Source organism: Galeopterus variegatus, unplaced genomic scaffold, assembly GCF_000696425.1.
Source record: "Galeopterus variegatus unplaced genomic scaffold, G_variegatus-3.0.2 Scaffold328, whole genome shotgun sequence".
In the NCBI taxonomy this organism is placed as follows: Eukaryota; Metazoa; Chordata; class Mammalia; order Dermoptera; family Cynocephalidae; genus Galeopterus; species Galeopterus variegatus.
In genome coordinates this window covers 28,136-38,672 of record NW_007726439.1, presented here as the reverse complement: position 1 = coordinate 38,672, position 10,537 = coordinate 28,136, and the positions used below count along the sequence as shown (strand labels likewise).

The window sequence follows — 10,537 nt, the reverse complement described above, 5'->3', positions numbered from 1 at the left end:
GCGGGAGCGCTGCCGCGCTTCCCAAGCGGCGCACTGTAGCAGTGCGCCACCGGGCTGGCCCACCCATGGTATTTTTTGACACACACAAGTTTTTAACTTCTTTTGTTGTTGTAGCTAAGAAATCATTGCCTATCGTAATGACACAAAGATTTATTACTATGTTTTCTTATAAAAGTTTTATAGTTTTAGCTCAAACACTAGGTTATGAGCTAAACCATTTTGCTGGATTATCATCCACTTTGAGTTAAATTTCATGTAAGGTATGAGGTAGAGTTCAACATCATTTTTTTTGCACATATGCATCCAACATTCCAGCATTATCTGTTGAACAATATCACTTTTAACAGCCCATGAGCCTACAAATCTCACAAGGGATAAGCCTACTTATAATACTGCACCACACTCAGGGCTATGGATTCCTAACAGGTATTTATTTATAGTTTATTCACAGTCCTACCAGTCCAGATACTGTTTATAAAACATGGGTGATTATTAACTATAAGCTGATATTCTACTTTTATCAGGTTCCTAGAGAAGTGGAATTAAAGTGTGAATTCAAATTTAATTCCCATGTAGAAAGAGAAAGGATTCTGTTTGCCTTTAAACCTTTCCACACAAAAAATCACCACCATAATGGCTAAAATTAACAATACCAAGTTTAGGTGAAGATACAGAGAAATTGGAAGTCTTATATAACTGCTGGCGGGAACTGAAAGAGTTAAAGATATGCTACTATGGTATACTGACTATTTTGAGTTAAAGGCACTTGAAAAACAGCAGGTGCAAAAAGATCGCTCTGACCTTTCTGTTTTTTAAAAATAGGAGATGAAATTCCCATGTGAAAAATGTTTTCCCTGTACAAGAAGGAAAGTATTCCTATCACCAAGGACAGAAGCTGAAGGCAGGGAAATCTGCACAAACAAACCTTTTTAGACTAATCCTTATCCTCTTAGACACTTCACCTAATTATCTATCCTAGCTCCAGCCCCTTTGCCTTGTCACATTTTTATAATTTACTATTCTTTGTCTAATTCAGTATACTAAGTGTTCATCTCTAAGTGTGTCTTTGGGTCTTCATTTCCTTATGATGGGTCCCATGCCACATAAAACTTGTATTGAATAAATTTGTATGTTTTTCTTTTGTTGATCTGTCTTACGTCAATTTAATTTTCAAGCCCACCCAGAAAAAACCCTAAAAGGATGGACGTAAAATTTTACTCCCCTGCAGAATATACATTAGTATAACCATTTTGGAAAATTGTTTGGGAGTATCCAATAAAGGTAAATATATATATAAACTATGACCCAACAATATTATTCTTAAGTATATACCCAACAGAAATGTGTATATATGTGTGCATCAAAAGATATGTACGCTATATGTAACAGACAAAAACTACAACCAATCCAAATGTCCATCAACAGTAGAATGGATAAATTAATTGCAGATTCATACAATACTACACAGCAATAAAAAACAACAAAGTACAGTTGACCCTTGAACAACACAGGATTGAACTGCACAGGTCCACTTATATGCTGATTATTCTCAATAAATACTGTACAGTACTGTAAATGTATTTTCTCTTCCTTATTTAGTAACATTTTAGTAACATTTTCTTTCCTCTGACTTACTTTATAGGAGTATATCACACATATAACATAAAAAATATATGTTAATCAACTGTTTCTACAGTACTGTAAATGTATTTTCTCTTCCTTATTTAGTAACATTTTAGTAACATTTTCTTTCGTCTGACTTACTTTATAGGAGTATATCACACATATAACATAAAAAATATATGTTAATCAACTGTTTCTGTTGTCGATAAGGCTTCCACTCAACAGTAGGCTATTAATAATTAAGTTCTTCAGGACTCAGAAGTTATATGTGGATTTTCAACTATGCATGAGGTGAGTGCCCCTAACCCCCATGTTGGTCAAGGGTCAACTGTATTGCCACATAAAACATCATAGATAAATCTTACAAACACAACGTTGAGCAAGAGAAACTAGGCCCAAATGAGAACAAACGGTGCAATTCCCTCTATATAAAATTCAGAAATAGGTAAAACTACTCTATGGTGTTTATAAGTCAAGGTAGAGACCTGGAGGAGGCATTAAGGAGACTTGTGCATGATGCAATGTTCTATTTTGTTCTAGGTGTTGGTTACAAGAATCTGTACATTTTGTAAGAATTCATAGCTATACACTTAGGATTTATATGCCCTTTTCTTCATGCATATTATACTTCACTAAAGTTTATTTTTAAAAGTCATCAGTCTTTCATATACAAAACTGTGTCTTTGAAACAGGCTAGACAGAGGAAGGAGGGTTAATGGAAGATAACACACAAGGTAAGGTATTTTCTTTCACACACTGTAATGTAGAGACTAAGGTAATACTGAGAGATGATTTAAGGCACTACAGAAAGACAGAGATATTTCTGAAGAGAAAAGGCCTACAACAGCAGCCAGCAATATCATCTTGGTCTTAGAAAAAGTTTCCCCAATAAGTCACAAAAGTCACAAAGAGACAAAGAACCACAGTTCTTTGTGCCCAGACCTCTTCAGAAGTCACCCATCAAAACATGGAGGTGAAAATTCCCATTCTAAACTTTATTCAGGCAATAAATCCAAGCACTTTAACACATTCTTATTACTAAAAGAAGTACCTATTTGGATACATGAATGTAACATGTAGATTACTTATTCGATGGTAAAGAAAAGTATCTACTTCTGAAGGTCACAACCTTTTGGGGGAAATTTTATTTACTAGAATGAATGGTCAGAAAATTTTCAACCTCAAATTTCTAGATTACTTGTGTAAGTTAAATTTCTACCTAACTTCCTTAGTATTCTATATTATTTCTATTTCAACTAATAGTTCCTTTATAATACTCTTAGAATACAACAGATTTTTACCACTTTCCTCTTAATATATGCATGTGTTTACCATCTCCTTGTTTTTAGGCTGATGGCACAAACAGTGACAAGGAGATTTGGAGAGGATGCAGAATAGTTACAAGATCAATTAAGGGGCTGGAAATTAACTTTCTTTAAGGGAAGACTGAAGAAACCACATAATTTAATATATGGCAAAGAGAAGGCTTCAGGAATAAAAATGTGCTCTCAGATGCTAATAAAGAACTTGATCAGCTTTTCTTACTTCTAAAAAGTAAATTGACTTGGTATAAGGATTTTTATTCAGAGAATAAGTTTTCCTTTAAAGAAAGCACTTATTTATTTATTTATTTATTTTTTGTCTTTTTCCGTGTCCGGCAACGGATCGCAACCCTCAGTGTCGCCCCTGTACCGGACCGGGACCGGCAACGGGATCGCAACCCTCGGCGTTGCTCCCGCGCCTCGCTCAGCCAGTGAGCGGGAACCGGTCTGTATGTGGGACCGGTCTGTATGTGGGATCCGAACCCTCGGACGGGAGCGCCGCCGCGCTTCCCAAGCGGCGCACTATCCAGTGCGCCACCGGGCCGGCCCCTAAAGAAAGCACTTTAAACATTGACATCTAAGAGCTTAGACACTGATAAAGACTGTATTAAATTCTTTCTAGACCTATATTTCTTTTTCTGGAATGATACAAGTTTTAGGTATAATGCAGTATAATAACGATAAATTTTTCATCCATACTATAAAGTCTCTGGAATATTTGCAGCATTAATTAGTTCTTGTGCCCTTATAGAGAATATGACAGTAATGAGATACATATCTTTGATGAATATAAAAGACTATAATAGAAAAAAATCTTAAAACCTTAATAATTGCTGAAAAGTTACATGGGTGTTCAAATGTGCACCTTAGGAAAAAAGCCTACAAGATGATATAAAATGGGGATGATAAACATGTATTGTCAGAAGGAGAGACACTGTGGTATTGATGAGAGAAAACAAACTATATCTTGGTAAGGGACAATGCACATTAAGAGCTAAATGGCCGAAAAGCCTATCATGATATTAATTTACTGATATGAACTTTCAAACAGTATTACCATTTACTCCATTAGCCAAATGATCTTTGTAAAATCAGGATAAAAATAAGAGGAAACTGAGAGATATTAGAAAGTACGGTTGTACAATGAATACCCAACTCGATTTCAGTTTTTGAATTACATTAGTGAGATTTTGATAGCAAGTTAGTTTAGCAAGGAATACAGCATCATCCAAAAATATTCAGTTTTTTTAGTTTTAGATATTAATAATACAGAGTTTGAGTAGTGAGGGATATCTAAAAAATTTTTAACTGAATGTTTGGTTCCTATATTAGGATATTTAGTTGGGATAGTAAGAGTTCACATAGGAAAGGATACTTGAATGCAGAGTAGAAAACTTGGAAGAACGCTGGAAAAGGAAATGTATTTTTGTTGCATATTAAAACCTGTCACATCTTCTGTGACTTAAAAATGAAAAAAAAAGTGAGACAAAACTCTAGAGAAAAAAAAGTTTTTTAAAATTCTACTTTTGTGAACTAATTATGACCCTCAACACATGCATCACTGTATAGAGGGATTTAAGCATTCAAAAACTAAATTTCAAAGTTGTTATGACATAAAACTTTTTGGCTTACTTCAGTGACTACTCCTTATTCAGAAATGGAATAACTTCTTGAAAGTGAAAACTTACTATGTCTACATAATGTTGAACTGCCATTAAGATCAGACTTTGAGAAAAATGATTAAATAAATCACAGCAACATTAGCAGTGGTAGACTGTCATCCAAAAGACCAAGTTTCTACAAACTAAAATTACTTTACTTATGGTATCATTGATCTGTATGAGACCTAAGTCTGCTTAAAGGAATATTGACTAAATTACAGTAAATTTGCTAATTTACTAAAAAATCTGATAGCGCTCACTTAAAAAAATAAAGGTATTAAATTGTATAGCATTTGAGGTGAAAAGAGTTATGAAAAGGATATCAGATCAGAAAGAATATCTATCTAAATTCAAGCTCTAGCTCTACAGCTCACTAGCAAGATGACTAAGGACTTGGGAGTTTCAGTTTTACCTTCTATTAAATGGAGAAAAATCTGTTTCACCCAACTCACAGGTTACTGTGAATGACACTTGTAAAATACAAATCTAACCATGCCTTAAAATCCACAACTTTGAAGACAAAGCACAAACCTACCCACAAGGACAGATCTGGCCCCTGCCTGTTGCACTCTTTTGCTCTTCCAACACTTTTTCAAATGACAGACATCATCTGACTTAGGGTCCTCTCCAATATAATTGTAAAAATTCTGTTGTGTTTCCTATCTGTCTGTGTCCCATATGTAAGTCTATGGTCAAAATAAGCAAAACAATGTTTATTTTACATTTTGCCTATTTTCATTGCTAATAAATTTTACTTGTTTTTATGTGCCTTCACATGGGATCTGCTTAAGAAAACTATAAAATACAGAAATGTAGCTTCACTTATAAAAAATATTTTCCTTATCAAATAACATGTAATTATTTTTAATAATTGGTAAATACACAAAAGAGCAAGTAAAAAAAATCACCTAGAGAACATAAATCCTACTAATGCTAGCATTTTGGTTAAATTTCCTTTATTTCCACACACAAATTTTTAATGTAGTTGTAATCACACAAAATATATTAACTTCATAACTTGCATTTTACTATTATATAATATATATTATTCTAAGACATATTAGTACCCAGAAACAGAATGTTTAATGGTTATTTTATAACCCATCTAGTAGAGACATTATTGTTCAATTATATGGTTTTCCATTTTTTTTGAATACAAATAACCCTGAGATAAATATCTTGGGGCAAAGACTTTTCCACATTTACTTCCTGAAGATATATTTCACACAATGGAGTTGTGTGGTTAAAGAATATATACATTTTAAGGTTCCTGATAGTGTGGAATTTACTCTCCAAAAAAGTGATTAGGGGAGAGGCAAGATGGCCAACTAGAAGGAGACATTATTTATTTCTCCCTCTCACATGGAGAGCACATCAAATGTGCTGCTATACTTGGAAGAGAAAAATGAAAGGAAGGGAGAAGGAATACATCAAGGAGTAACAGAGACTTTGTGAATGCAGAGACTCAGGATAGCCACAAAGAGAACAGAAAAATTCTTGGCCAACACTGACCTATCCCCCACTCCAGAGTGACAGGGACTCAGGAGGAGCTTCTGATCCCAGGAAGGTGAGTGGACCTGAAATCCAACCCATGGGGGGGTCTGCGCCACACCTTTGGGCACTGCTTCAGGCACGAGTGGCTGCATTGGCTGGGGGAGGGACACCCCCCCACACACACACTCCCAAGGTCCCAGACTACTGCAGCAAGCTTGGCACCAGGATTGTCCCATGGTTTCTGCACAGCAAAACAGTTCAGTGCAGTGAGTGTGCCACCCTCAGGACAGAGGGGGTTGGTGTACACACTTGCCAGAGTCAGAAAACTAACTGAGGTAACCCAGCCACTGCCAGCAACCCCACCTTGATTGGTGAGGCATCCTTGATTTTTTTTTTTTCCTTTTTGTCTTTTTTTCGTGTCCGGCAACAGACCGCAACCCTCAGTGTTGCGCCCGTACCGGACCGGTCCTCAGTGTCGCGCCCGTACCGGACCGGTACCGGCAACGGGATCGCAACCCTCGGTGCTGCGACGGCCCCTTGCTCAGCCAGTGAGCGGGAACCGGTCTGTATGTGGGATCCGAACCTTTGGCGGGAGCGCCGCCGCGCTCCCAAGCGGCGCACTGTAGCAGTGCGCCACCAGGCCGGCCCGAGGCATCCTTGCATTTTGCACAGCCACGAAGAGGTAGCCGAGGATGCATATGCCTCTCTTGGGCACAGACACATGCCTATAGCACCAATCAGCCTTTCCAGGGCTGCCTGCCCCAGCAACAGAGCTTCAGAGGAATCCAGCTTCTCTCTTGGAGCACAGCAGCTCACTCACAACTCCAACGACTACATTCAGGACAGCCCATCCCAGCTGAGGAGATCCAGAGTGTCCCAGTAATGATCTTAGGATCACAGGGGCCTGTCCACAACCATAGCAGACAGGCCCAGAGTGGCTACTCCAGTTGAACAGTGATAGAGGGCACCAACATCCCTCTTGGGGGTGAAGGATCCCACCCAAAACTGCTAACACCTTGCCCGAAGTATCTCACTTCAACAGTGGTGCTGCAGACCATCTCAGTGTCCCTCTGAGAATACAGGGCCCCAAACACAAATGCAGTAACCTTACTGAGCATAGCCCACTTCAACAACGAAGCTACAGAGTACCTCAACGCCTCCCCTGGGGGTACAGGGCTCTGCACAGAGCCCCAGGTAAACCACTGAGTAAACCACTCTAGCTGAGGGACTGTTGAGCAACCCTATTATCTCCTTCAAAGCCTAATATCCTAATACCAACCCCTAAGATCCCCCACCCAGGGTCATCCATTTAAGCTGAAGACCTTCAGATCATTCCAGAGTACCCATCAGGGTCACGAGACACTAGCTGGTGTGCCACTAAGCCCACCCAGGGTCACCCACTCCAGCCAAAAAGCAATAGGGCACCCAGCACTTCTCCCAAGAACTCGAGAGCCCACCCACATCCTCAATGACCCAACAGTGTCACTAACCTCAGCAAGGTTAGTGACCTCAGCATCACTACATGCCCCAGCGCCTACACCGTGAAGGCACTCACATGCATCTCCCACAGACAATCTGGCCAAAGTACCTACATGGAGACTACACTACTGTGTCTACCTAGAACCAATAATAAAACACCATACTCAACAATCAATATAAAACACATCTACAGGAGGAAGTCTCTTTCTTCAAAGCTCACTGTAGAGTAATAGAAGAAGCAACTGTGCTACCAGATGACCGGACATCAGCATTGGGATACTAGAAACATGAAAAAACAAGAAAATATGACACCACCATAGAAATACAATAATGCTCAAGTACCAGACCCCATAGACCAGGAAATCCTTGAAATGACTGAAAAGGAATTCTGAGCAACAATCCTTAGGAAACTCAAGGAGATACAAGAAGACTCACTTCAATGACACAACAAAATGAGAAAACTATCCATGATATAAAGGAGGAAATTTACAAAGAGATTAATACCTTAAAAAAGAATTTAGCAGAACTCCTGGAACTGAAGGATTCATTCAATGAAATAAAAAACATAACTGAGAGCTTAAGCAGCATGCTAGAGGAAGCAGAAGAAAGACTTTCTGATCTTGAAGACAGCCTTTTTGAAATAACCCAGGCAGATTAAAAAAAGAAAGAAAAAGGATTCCAAAAATGAATAAAATCTAACTAGCAGACAATCTTAAGCACACAAACATCTGAATTACGGGTGTTCCAGAAGGGGAGAAGAAAGGAAAAGGCATACATTGGGGAACAGACTTCCTCTTCAGTAAAGAGGTGGGAAAGAGGAAGGAGGAGGGGGAAGGGGATTAGTGAGAAATTGGTAAAGAGCCACAAAAAATGTTTATGTTGTGTAATGTTGAATATACTAATTATCTTGAAAAATAAATTTTAAAAAGTTAATAAAATTCCACAGTGCTAAAATTATTCTTTTTTTTTGTCTTTTTCGTGACCGGTGCTCAGCCAGTGAGCGCACCGGCCATTCCTATATAGGATCCGAACCCGCGGTGGGAGCGGCGCTGCGCTCCCAGCACTGCGCTCCCAGCGCTACACTCTCCAGAGTGCGCCACGAGGTAGGCCCAAATTATTCTTTTTAATAAAGACTTACTCTAATCTCCATAAATCAAAGATGATTAATAAATTCCATCTCTATATAAATACAAGTATATAACAGAATAGTTGGCTAGTTGTGCTTATAAATGCTGTCTAGGGAGATAATAATTTGTCTTGAGCACCTGTGAAAAATCAGTGTTTTCATCACATTATACATAATTCACAAAGAATAATTTGGAAAACCTTAAGAACAATTCTGAAATATAATGAAGTTACAAAAATTTTATGACTTACTAGTTGGTGATTACTAAAATCCTCAAGGACTACATTTTATGATAGTTTGCAATTAAAACATCATGAGAAAAAAATCTCAAAACAAGAATCTTTCTACATATGGATTAGTCATTATATTTGTTTTTCGGCGATTGCAATTGTAAGGATTAGATGAGCTTAGATGACCTTAGAAGCTTCATGTCAAATTTTTTAAAGCTTCTGAATTTCAGTTTCATCATTTATAAAAAATTCACATCATGAAATGTAAAACTAAGGAGAAACAATATCAGCATTTCTCATATTTTCTCTCTGTCCTAGCCCAATATTATAACCTCTAGTATCTTTAACTGAGGGATTTCACCTAGCCCCATAGCTTCAACTAATACTACTAAATGGACAATTTCCAAATCTATATTCAGAGCACAATTCTTGCTTCTGAGCTCTAGACTCAAAGTTCTAATTGTCTGTTGAGTGCATAATATGATGCTATTCTACAGACATGTCAAACTCAGCATATCCACAACTGAACTTATCCTTCCTCCTATGAACAGCAGTTTGGTAAACCATATTAATGTCCAAACATCTCTCAAACCAGAACATTTCACACTTCAACTCTTCCCTTTTTCCTTATACCTATCCATTTCCTAGGGCTTAATGATTTCACTTTGACAATAGTTTAAATCCCTATCTTCCTTCCATTCCTACCTTCTTATCCCTAAAGCAGTATTTCTCAAGGAGGACAGTGAGCAGGATAAATCTTATTCTGCTTAGTTACAGACTCTAAGCTAGACTGCCTGAGTTCCATCCCAGCTCCAACATTTACTAATTCTGTTATTTGGGAGGAAGTATCTTTCTGCTTCAATTTCCTCTCAAGGAAATTGAGATAATAATAGTACCTACCATATAAAGCTATTGTAAGAATTAAAAGAGCTAGATTCCAAGCACTGGCTGCTTCTGTGATCAATGTAATACAAGGCAAGGAGCAGCTGCCAGCACATGGAGCAGATACCATGAGATGGCAAAGCACAGTAGCACCCTTTGTGTGAAGCTAGTTGGAGTCTGCAGGGGAGAAGAGTGCTTTAGAATGCAACATTCTATCTCCCAGATCAGCAAAGCCACTTGCAAGTGTCCCCTGGACCTGCATAGGAGCAAGAGGACACAGCCCACAGGAGAAAGAAACCACTCAGGGGTTACCCAGTTGTGTCTGTGGTGACCCCACAAGACTAGAAAATGACCAAAAGGCCAACAATTAAAATCCAATCCACCCAGAAAATTTTCCCCAGTTTGAGAAACAGCAGTAAAACTGCAATTTGTCTCACGTACAGAGCTCAAGTTCCACTCACCACAGGAAGATCCCCCAATTCAGGAATTAACCACAGGACATCAACACACACACAGACCAGAGACACACACACACACAGACCAAAGACAAAGTTTGGATATTAAATAGTAAAGGTCAAAGAACACCTATAAAACCTGTAGGATGGCTGGCCAGTTAGTTCAGTTGATTAGAATGCAGCTGTACTATAACACCAAAGTCACAGGTTCAGATCCCTGTACTGGCCAGCCAAAAAAAAAAAAAAAAAAAACCCAAAAAAACCC

General features: G+C 38.3%; 1 protein-coding gene across 1 annotated transcript in view; it reads right to left on the bottom strand.

Annotated features, from left to right (window-relative positions):
* PIGN (phosphatidylinositol glycan anchor biosynthesis, class N) overlaps positions 1–10,537 on the bottom strand; it is a gene marked incomplete at its 5' end in the record, with an annotated part of 133,911 nt that overhangs the window by 97,263 nt on the left and 26,111 nt on the right. The gene's annotated exons all lie outside the window — the stretch shown is intronic.